Consider the following 8,902-nt stretch of genomic DNA (forward strand, 5'->3'; position numbering starts at 1 on the left):
CTGAAGACCCTTAAATCCACCCCCTCCCCCATCATCTCAGGTGTGCCCCAGGGCTCTGTCCTGGGGACCCTCCTCTTCATCATCTACCTCCTTCCCCTTGGCAGTATCTTCCGCAAATTTAACATTCACTATGCCGATGACACCCAGCTCTACCTCACCACAAAACCACCGTCTTCTCTTCCGCCCACCTCCCTCACAGATTGCATCTCTGAAATAAAAGCCTGGTTCACCTGCAACTTCCTGCAATTAAACAGTAGTAAAACAGAAGTTCTCCTTATTGGAACTAAATCAACTCTTTCCAAAACCAACAGCTTCCCACTTAGTATTCACAGCTTCTCCATCTCACCGTCCTCTCAGGTTAAGAGTCTGGGTGTCATCCTCGATAGCACCCTATCCTTTCAATCCCATATCAGCAACATTAACCGGTCTGCCTACGTCCACTTAAGAAGCATCAGCCGCCTCCATCTCTGCCTTGTTCTTCACACTGGTCCCATCCTGGTCCACAGCCTCGTCACGTCCGGACCAGACTATTGTAACTCTCTCCTCTTTGACTTTCCTCAAAAATCACTCCATAAACTACAACTGGTCCAGCATTCAGCTGTCCGTATTATAACAAAAACTCCCTCGATCCACCACATCACCCCGGTTCTCCGACAGCTCCACTGGCTCCCTGTGCAATTCTGTATTCAATATAACATTTTTATGGTGACATTCAAGGCCCTTCACCAACTTGCCCCCCCATATCTGTCAGGCCTCCTGCATGTTCCCACCCCCTCCCATGCTCTCAGATCCTCATCGGCTTTCCTTCTGTCTGTCCCTTCTGCCCGTCTCACCATCATGGGGAGCAGAGCATTCAGCCGCTGTGCCCCCCGCCTCTGGAACTCTCTACCACCCTTATTCAGAAACACAGACTCACTTCTCCATTTCAAATCAAAACTCATTTATTCAAAATGCCTATTCTCTTTAAATTGAATCTCCCTGTCCCTGCCTTTGTATTTTCTTTAAATGGTTTTATTCTGTGTTTTGACTTTATTTCTCCCATTGTGTTTTAATCTTTTGTACTGTGACCTTGAGTGTCCAGAAAGGCGCCTTTGAAATAAAATGTATTATTATTATAAGATATTTGAAATTGTGTTATCAATGCAAAAAAACAATGTCCTGCAGATTGCCTGGTGAAAAGAGACAAGGACACAGTGCAACTCAGTTCAAACGCTGAGTGATGACGATTTAGTCACACTAAGTTGTTTGCAAATACTTTTGAAGGATACCATAGCGTCTTAGGTATTGTTGAAATAATGTCTTGTTCCCAGGCCTTCAGGCTGCTGCTCTTTTGTCAACATAAAATACCTTATATGTATGAATTAAAAGGATAAAAACTTAAATATAACATTGTTGAGGGAGAGGACATATTGTTTATAGGGCATGTTATTTTAATCCTTGGTGACAAATGAGAATAATTTGGTGAATTTCACTGTGTCTTGCTTGTTGCTTCTACAACTTTCTAAATTAGGATGAAAACATCTTGCTAATATTGGAATCAGGAAAAAAAATATGTCACCCCTTGATTAAAAGCACTGTACCAACTTTTCTATTTAATTTTTTTTAATAACCCCTAATTATCCCACTGTGGGGAAAGTGTCCACTGGGTTTAACCAGTCCCGTTAGTAAACAACAGACTGCACACAATGAGTGGCGCCCAGGGAGCATTTTGGAGTTAAGGGCTTTGCCCAGGAATACTAAGGTTACTGTCAGAGTTTCAAATTGGTGACCTTTGCAGCCCTATAACCTTTAACAAACCCAGTGTTTTCCTAGAAGAAAACACTCTAAGCAGTAACACAAACATAGTTTATTTTCCCCAACACTGAAGGCTTGAACACTTTTCACAGTAAACATGTTTTCTCTGAGTGTGTAAACTAGATTATCTACAAACAGCATTTTGGTTTTATACTTTTTTTAAATGTAGCCAAATGTTTAATAATGTTCCCCTTCATCCATCCTGCACTACGAACTTGTTTTAATGAAATAGCCTGTAGCCAAACTGAGGAAGCTGGACCCCGCTTGACTTTAATTTGCTCCCAGTAGGGGTTCATGGCTTTCCAGGACTTTCAAAGGCCAGGTTTATTTAGAAAAGCTCAATATGCATATCTCATTCTTTAGGAGTATACATGTGGATTACAAATTTGTTTTTGCAGTTAATTTTATTTAAATTTTACTCCTCCATATTCTTTTTCATGTACCCTCTCCAAAAATCTGCTGATACAGTACATTTATACTGCTGCAACCTGACTATGCAAATTACAATGTCTTGTTTCTTGTAATCTTGATTTTTGTTTGTTATGAAATAAAGAACTGGCTGCTGATTTTTAAATAGATCTCTTTGTCATTTTGTTAAGAATAATTACTCAGCAAACAAGCAAGTGACGGAGCGAGTGACCTCAACTCACCAACATATGAAGTTTAGAAAGATTTCTAATTAAGAAAATAATGATTACCTTCATATCAATTGTTTGATGCAGCCATTTTGTCCAAACAGGTGAAAATATATTTATACATATTTCTACAGCACTGTCTCTGTCGAACTAATTGGTTCTGAGAAATGAAGCTGTTGTTAAAAAAGGTTGGAAAAAAGGCTGGCATTATAATTCTAATGGTACATTCACACCAAATGCTTTATACGTTTTAGCTTTTAGAGCTTTTACTGGGGACTACCAGCACTGTCGCCAGCCAGCACTAGATCTGGGATCTATTTGTAGGGTCATAATCTTGATTAACTGACTGCATAAATAATGTGTTCAGCAGGTGTAATTTTCTTGTTTTAAATGTTTTTAAAGCCACTTTTTTTATACATATCAAAGCAAATAAAACCATCTATTCTCTAAGAGCAGCTCTAAATCCAGACCTCTGAGCGACAAATATCCAGCATCCACAGTATATGACTTCAAATAACACAAGCATCCAAGATGAGTGGCTTGATGCCTTTTTCATGATGAAAATGTTTTTGTTGTGAATTTACCATAAGATTCCCCGAACAGATGAGCGGGGCTTTAATAATTAAACTTCCTATGACACATGCCAACCCTATCTCTCTGCAGCCGCTTAGCACTTTTATTTTATCTAACTCTGCGTGTGAGTTCAATAAACTATCTGCCTCATCTTTCTGTCCACAGCAGTTTTGTTTCCTATTCAGTGCCAAGCCCATGGGGAGTCTTATCAGTCACCTGAACCTAGGACACTCTCTGACAAGGTCACACAGGTTTGCTTTTCTGAGATTAAAAAAGCTTCATCCATTCAGGCACTTCCCCTCTGGGCAGCCATTAAACTAGTGGATCGCAATGCCAAAAACCTCAAGTGCATTTGTAGAGCATGGGTTGTGACCTTCCAACAGACTGTTGTGAGAGTTTACCAGAAGATTATGAATATATTAAATAACTAGAACTGGAAGTTATAGTTAATTAATAAGTCATTCAAATCAAGGGTAAAACTGACTAATTATTATCAGTTGAATGATTATAACTGTAATTTGCTTACTGACCAGGGTTTTTAGCCTCTTACTTAACAGGTTGGACTCCTGAATCCTGCTGTTAAAGATTCAGTTGTCTTTACCAATTTAGTAATTTAGGCTATGGCTGTCAGCAACATTATTAACCACCAACCAACCAAAAGTTGTTTTTTTTTTAACATCGTCCATCTACAGTCAGTATTGAATGGCATCTGAGCCGATCAACTGCAGAGATGTGACTGGAGTTTTAAGCCAGCTTCACACATATAAATCCTCTGTCCATTCCCTCAACCACCCTTAAAAATTAACTGTGTGTGCCTCTTACGTTTGAAATGTAACAGATCAACTTTACTGCTCCCATGCCTGACTTCCTGTTTGGCTCTTCTGTTGTTGTAGAAAACCATGCCTGTTGTTCACTCATTCGTCACACATAGACCTAATCTGTATATCTGATGGACATCAGAACAGGGTCGTCACTCATGGCCCAGCGAAACAGAGCCAGTAGCAGTTATTACACTGACTGGAAATGCTACTACTTGCGAGAAAACAGAGGGTGCACAGATGAAGAAATCTGTGTGAATGAGCAGCTAGGCATCAGCACCAAAATATTTAATACAAACACAGATGCCATTTTCTATTATAATGAATAAAACCCTTATTATATTGGTGTGTTTGTAAGTTTTATCCAGCACTTGGTTTGCTGGGGATTAAGAGGGCAACCTGCCTATGGAGTGCTCTACTCTTTCCCAAGGCAGTGATAATTTTATTCTTAAATTTAAAACTAATGTTTGAATGTTTTTTCAGGATAAGAACCATAAGAACAATAAAAAGTACTGTACTGTACATAAATTCAACTGACATAATTTAATTCAACACTTTAAAAGACAGGTATAAGGAAACCTTTGTTAGAATTTGAATTTATGTTTTTGGGGGATTTTTTGATGTAAATTAAATTGTATTGGCATAGATCATAAAAAATAATGAAATAAAAGCCCTTAGAAAATGTTTGCTGTCTGTAGAATACTCTGACATGAATATCCTAAACCATGCGCTTTACTATTCCAAATTTTGTCTCCATCCATTTCATGGTTTGAATGCAAACACTTAGAAGACTTTGAAAAAGATCTTCAAGTTGATATTTATAAACCTTGGTTGCCATGCTGAGATGCAGAGAGGGAGAAACCAGGCTTTTTTTGGAAACTGTTAAGCAGACGCCCACATGGTGCCTTGTTGGGTCTATCAGTCACAGAATGTGTCAAATCAATGTGATAAAATGTATGGCTGCACTTGGACAGAATTTATCTTTTTTTTCGATCTGAGGGGAACCATCTATCACCAAGAAATTGGTCAGTCTCAACTATTCTAGATTTATTATAAAAAAATGTTATTCAGTTTGCTATACAGACTCATATTTAAACCATCTAACTTTTACTTTTAAAAAGGCATTTATTCTCCAAACCAAGCTGTTTTCAAATGCAGTTTTCATTTTATATCCATCCGTCCCATATTATATGTTTTAAGTAGCACATGTAGTTTTCATGTGTTTAAACTGGAGTGTTAACCCTTTCTACTTTAGCTACCTTATTAAAAATATATTAAATAAATATAAATATTTACTGGTGTCAAAATGTTACGTTCTGAAACTTTGAATTTGGCAACAAGCAACAGAGACAGAGAGTCTCTTTTAAAATTTTTATCGGAAAACATTCCTGTCTGAATGTTTGGATTCAGGCATGAATGGAAAATGAGGCCGTCTCGGTAGCTCCGTTTGCTGAGAGGGTAGACAGGTTCGGGAGACAGTGAGTACCTACTGAGCTAAGGTTGACAGGTTAGATTATACTGCTGATCTGATTTGTGGAGATTCCATTTGTTGTTGATAGATGAGAGTGGAGGGTGGACAGGCAAATGCGGTAGCCATTGCGGAGTGGAGGAGGACCAGGGTAAAAAAAGATGAGAAAAGCTGTTGCTCATTTCACATAGAGGAGTCTACCAACAGATAATTGTTTCAGGCTTGGTGGCAACTGGAACTTTTCCAAGACATCACACTGGAAGCGCTAACATACTGACACCTTCCTCCTCCTTCCAACTCCTTAAGAAGCTCAGTTGATGAATGCTGATGAGGAACACCTGGCACCTGCCAGTCACACCCTGTAGATAGGAGAAAGGGAGAGTAACAACAATCTGTATGCAGCTCAGTTAATATTACAGCTAGATTATATTTAAATCCTTTTTGTGATATGCACATACCAAAAGGACCACAAACCCATTTGATTATTTTGAAATAAACTATATTTAATAATAAGCTATAATAAGCTATATTTATGAAGCATCTGACCTAATAGGGTCCCTTTTTCAGCCTAAATAGAATTCCAGCACCTGGCGCAATGGGCAGAAATGTGCGCCAGCTGCAGGCAGGAACGCAGAAATATCAGAAAGCGGCATGGTGATAATGGACACAATATATTTAATAGATTTCAACCCAGCGACACCATTCTGCAATACAACCGACAGCTTGGTGTTGTCGAAGATCAACAGATATTAATAAATACACTGATCTACAGTACAACCACTGCAAGTACTAGTGAATCCTCCCCAGAGCCTCCTATCAGATCCTCAAAGAAAAAAAAAATCTTTACCTAACAAATGCAAACAGGAACTCAACATCAAGTAAATAAATATTTTAGGCTAAAACCTTTTCAGTGGAATGAATGCACAATGACAATTTAAAGTGCTTTAAACAATAAAATACAACAAAAACAGAACAAAAGCTGGTAACTATAAAACCCTGATCAAAACAGGCAGTAAAACAAATAAAACAGTTTCACAACAAACTCAAACTAATCATACCTCAGTTAACAGTTAACAAATTGGTTATTAACTATGTACGGTACTCAGGCTTTCAGCACTGTCAGTGTCTCTACGGAGTTTGTTCTGAATAAGTGGCGCTTGGGAACTAAATGCTGCTTCTCCATGTTTGGTTCTAGTTCTGGGTGTACAGGTAGGCTTGAACTAGAAGACCTGACTGATCTGGGAGATCGATACTCTGACAACAAATCTGTTATGTACTGAGGTGCTGATCCATTAAGTGATTTATGGGCTAACAGAAGGATTTTAAAGTCCATTCTCTGAGCTACAGGGAGGACTTCAGAAGCGGGCGGACTTTTTAGTCAAACCTATGAAGACACTGTTGCAGTTAAGAGTTCCTGATATTTTTTTTTGTTAGATACTGGTTGGACATTAGTTCTTTAATCCTGGATATGTTGTTCAGGTGATAAAAAGCTGCCTTAGTTACTGCCTTTATGTGCCTCTGAAGGTTCAGATCTGATTCCATCATAACACCAAGATTTCGTTCTATAATCAGTGGCTTCTAGCTGTAGCAGCTGAAGCTGTCAGCTAACTCTGGATTTCTCCTACTTTGGTCCAAAATTACCTCAGTTTTGTTTTTATTCAGTTTGTGAAAATTATGCCGCATCCATATGTTGATCTTTTCTAAACATCTAGCCTCTGATGGTTTCATAGTCACCTGGTGACATTGTAATGTAAAGCTGTGTATCTCCCGTTTAGTATTTGTACCTGATCTAGTTGTTTGCTATAATGTGAACCAAGAGGAGCATGTAGATTTTGAATAGGAAGGTCCCCAGAATGAAGGTACGAGGAACCCTGTATGTGATTTTGTGGTCTCTGGTTATAAAGTTCCCTACTGACTCATAGAAGCCGCTGTCTTTTCAGTAGGATTTAAACTCATCCTAGAAAGGTCTAGAAAAAACAAGTTTTCCAGACACACTAATAAAATCAATTGACAGTATTAAATGCTGCACTGAAGTCCAACAATAACAGCACTGTGGTTCTTCCACAGTCTGTATTTATAAGGATGTCATTAAACATATCAATCATAGCAGTCTCAGTTCTGTGGTTGTCAGGGAAACCTGACTGGAAGACAATAAAGCAGCTGGTCATTGTTAAGGAGTCCTTTACTGTTCAAAAAAAACTTTTTCTGCCTCTTGGCTTCTGGTCACAAAGTCTGTTTTTGTGCCCTGGTTTCTGGTCTTCAGCTATTCCCCTGGATTTGATTGATTACACTGCTCAGACTCTCGCTTGACTTCCTGGTTACGTTTTGTTGATCCCCCTCTGGTTATTACATTCTGGTTCTGCCTCATTGCTTCTGGTCCCATTCTGCCTCTGGACCATTGATCTCTGCCAGTTCCTTGTTAAGACCTGCCAGGATTTTTCCCTCACAAACTTCTGACTATTCTTTGGAGCAGATTTTCCTCCTTGAACCTCCAGTTACACCTCTATCGTCGAGGAACCAAATTCAGGATCCAAATCCCTCCCCAGATTCAGAGGAAGTTAGTAGCGTTCAGAGTTTGTCCAATTTCTCGATTTGCTTAATTGCCCTAATCTGATACCTCTGACCATAGTTGTTCCTGTGCCTGTGTTTTCTTAATGACCTGCTGCAGTTTAAATAAACCATTTAAACGCCTCTCTGTTTGTTGTGCCTGGTTGAATTTCAGGTCTCCAGAAAGTGTGTTATAGTTTTTGTTAAAGTGGAAATGGGGGCTGTAAACACCCTTTATATAGTTTTGAATACTGGCTGTTCTGCATCACATTATTCTTTTTGATTGGTTATAATAAAGTGAGGCAGTTGGAGATGGCTAAGGGATGCTTTATTTGTCAAGTGTTCTAGAGACATACATTCTCTATGTTTATACCAGTGTTTTATACACTCTTCTCCTGGCAAGATCTTAAGTTTTCCATCTGAAAGGTCTTTGTTAGCAGCTATTAAACAAAAAAGAGGTTTTAGGGGAAATAAACTCTAATTTAAACATTCTACAGAGCTTATACTGAATTTAAATTGATTGCTTTGTTTTTTTCATCACAGTCACAATAAATATATTTGAGTCTCCTCTTTGATCTCTATTGTTTCAATTTTTAGCCTTGAAGGGGGTTTGCCAACCTTGCTGATGAACACAATTAACACCTTAGAGTCTGAATATCAGGGCTGTTGGATGTTGTTGTGGACCAAAATGCAGAGTAGAGGAGGCAGAGATTTTGCAGTTTTAATGGGGAAGCAGATTGTGCAAAAACATACATCCACAAATAACATGCTGGGAATTCAGAAACCAAAAACTAGAGAAGCTCCGGAGAAACATACAAGAAGAAATTAAGAGATTCCAGCATTGAGGAACAGCAGAGGAGGAGTATATATAGGAGACAGAACAAGGAGTGGAGTAATCAGTTAAGTAGGAGAAGGTGTGGACAGAAAAAGCTAGAAAGGAGGTAAGGGGAAAGGAAAAGGGCACCAGGGGGCAACAAACAGTAACCAGGAAATCAGGGTGCTTTAAGTGTACGCCATCGCGTGACAGAATCTCCCTATAACACTTTGGTCTTTTTACTCTCTTCTGA

This window comes from Cyprinodon variegatus, unplaced genomic scaffold, assembly GCF_000732505.1.
Source record: "Cyprinodon variegatus isolate N-32 unplaced genomic scaffold, C_variegatus-1.0 Scaffold36, whole genome shotgun sequence".
Classification (NCBI taxonomy): Eukaryota; Metazoa; Chordata; class Actinopteri; order Cyprinodontiformes; family Cyprinodontidae; genus Cyprinodon; species Cyprinodon variegatus.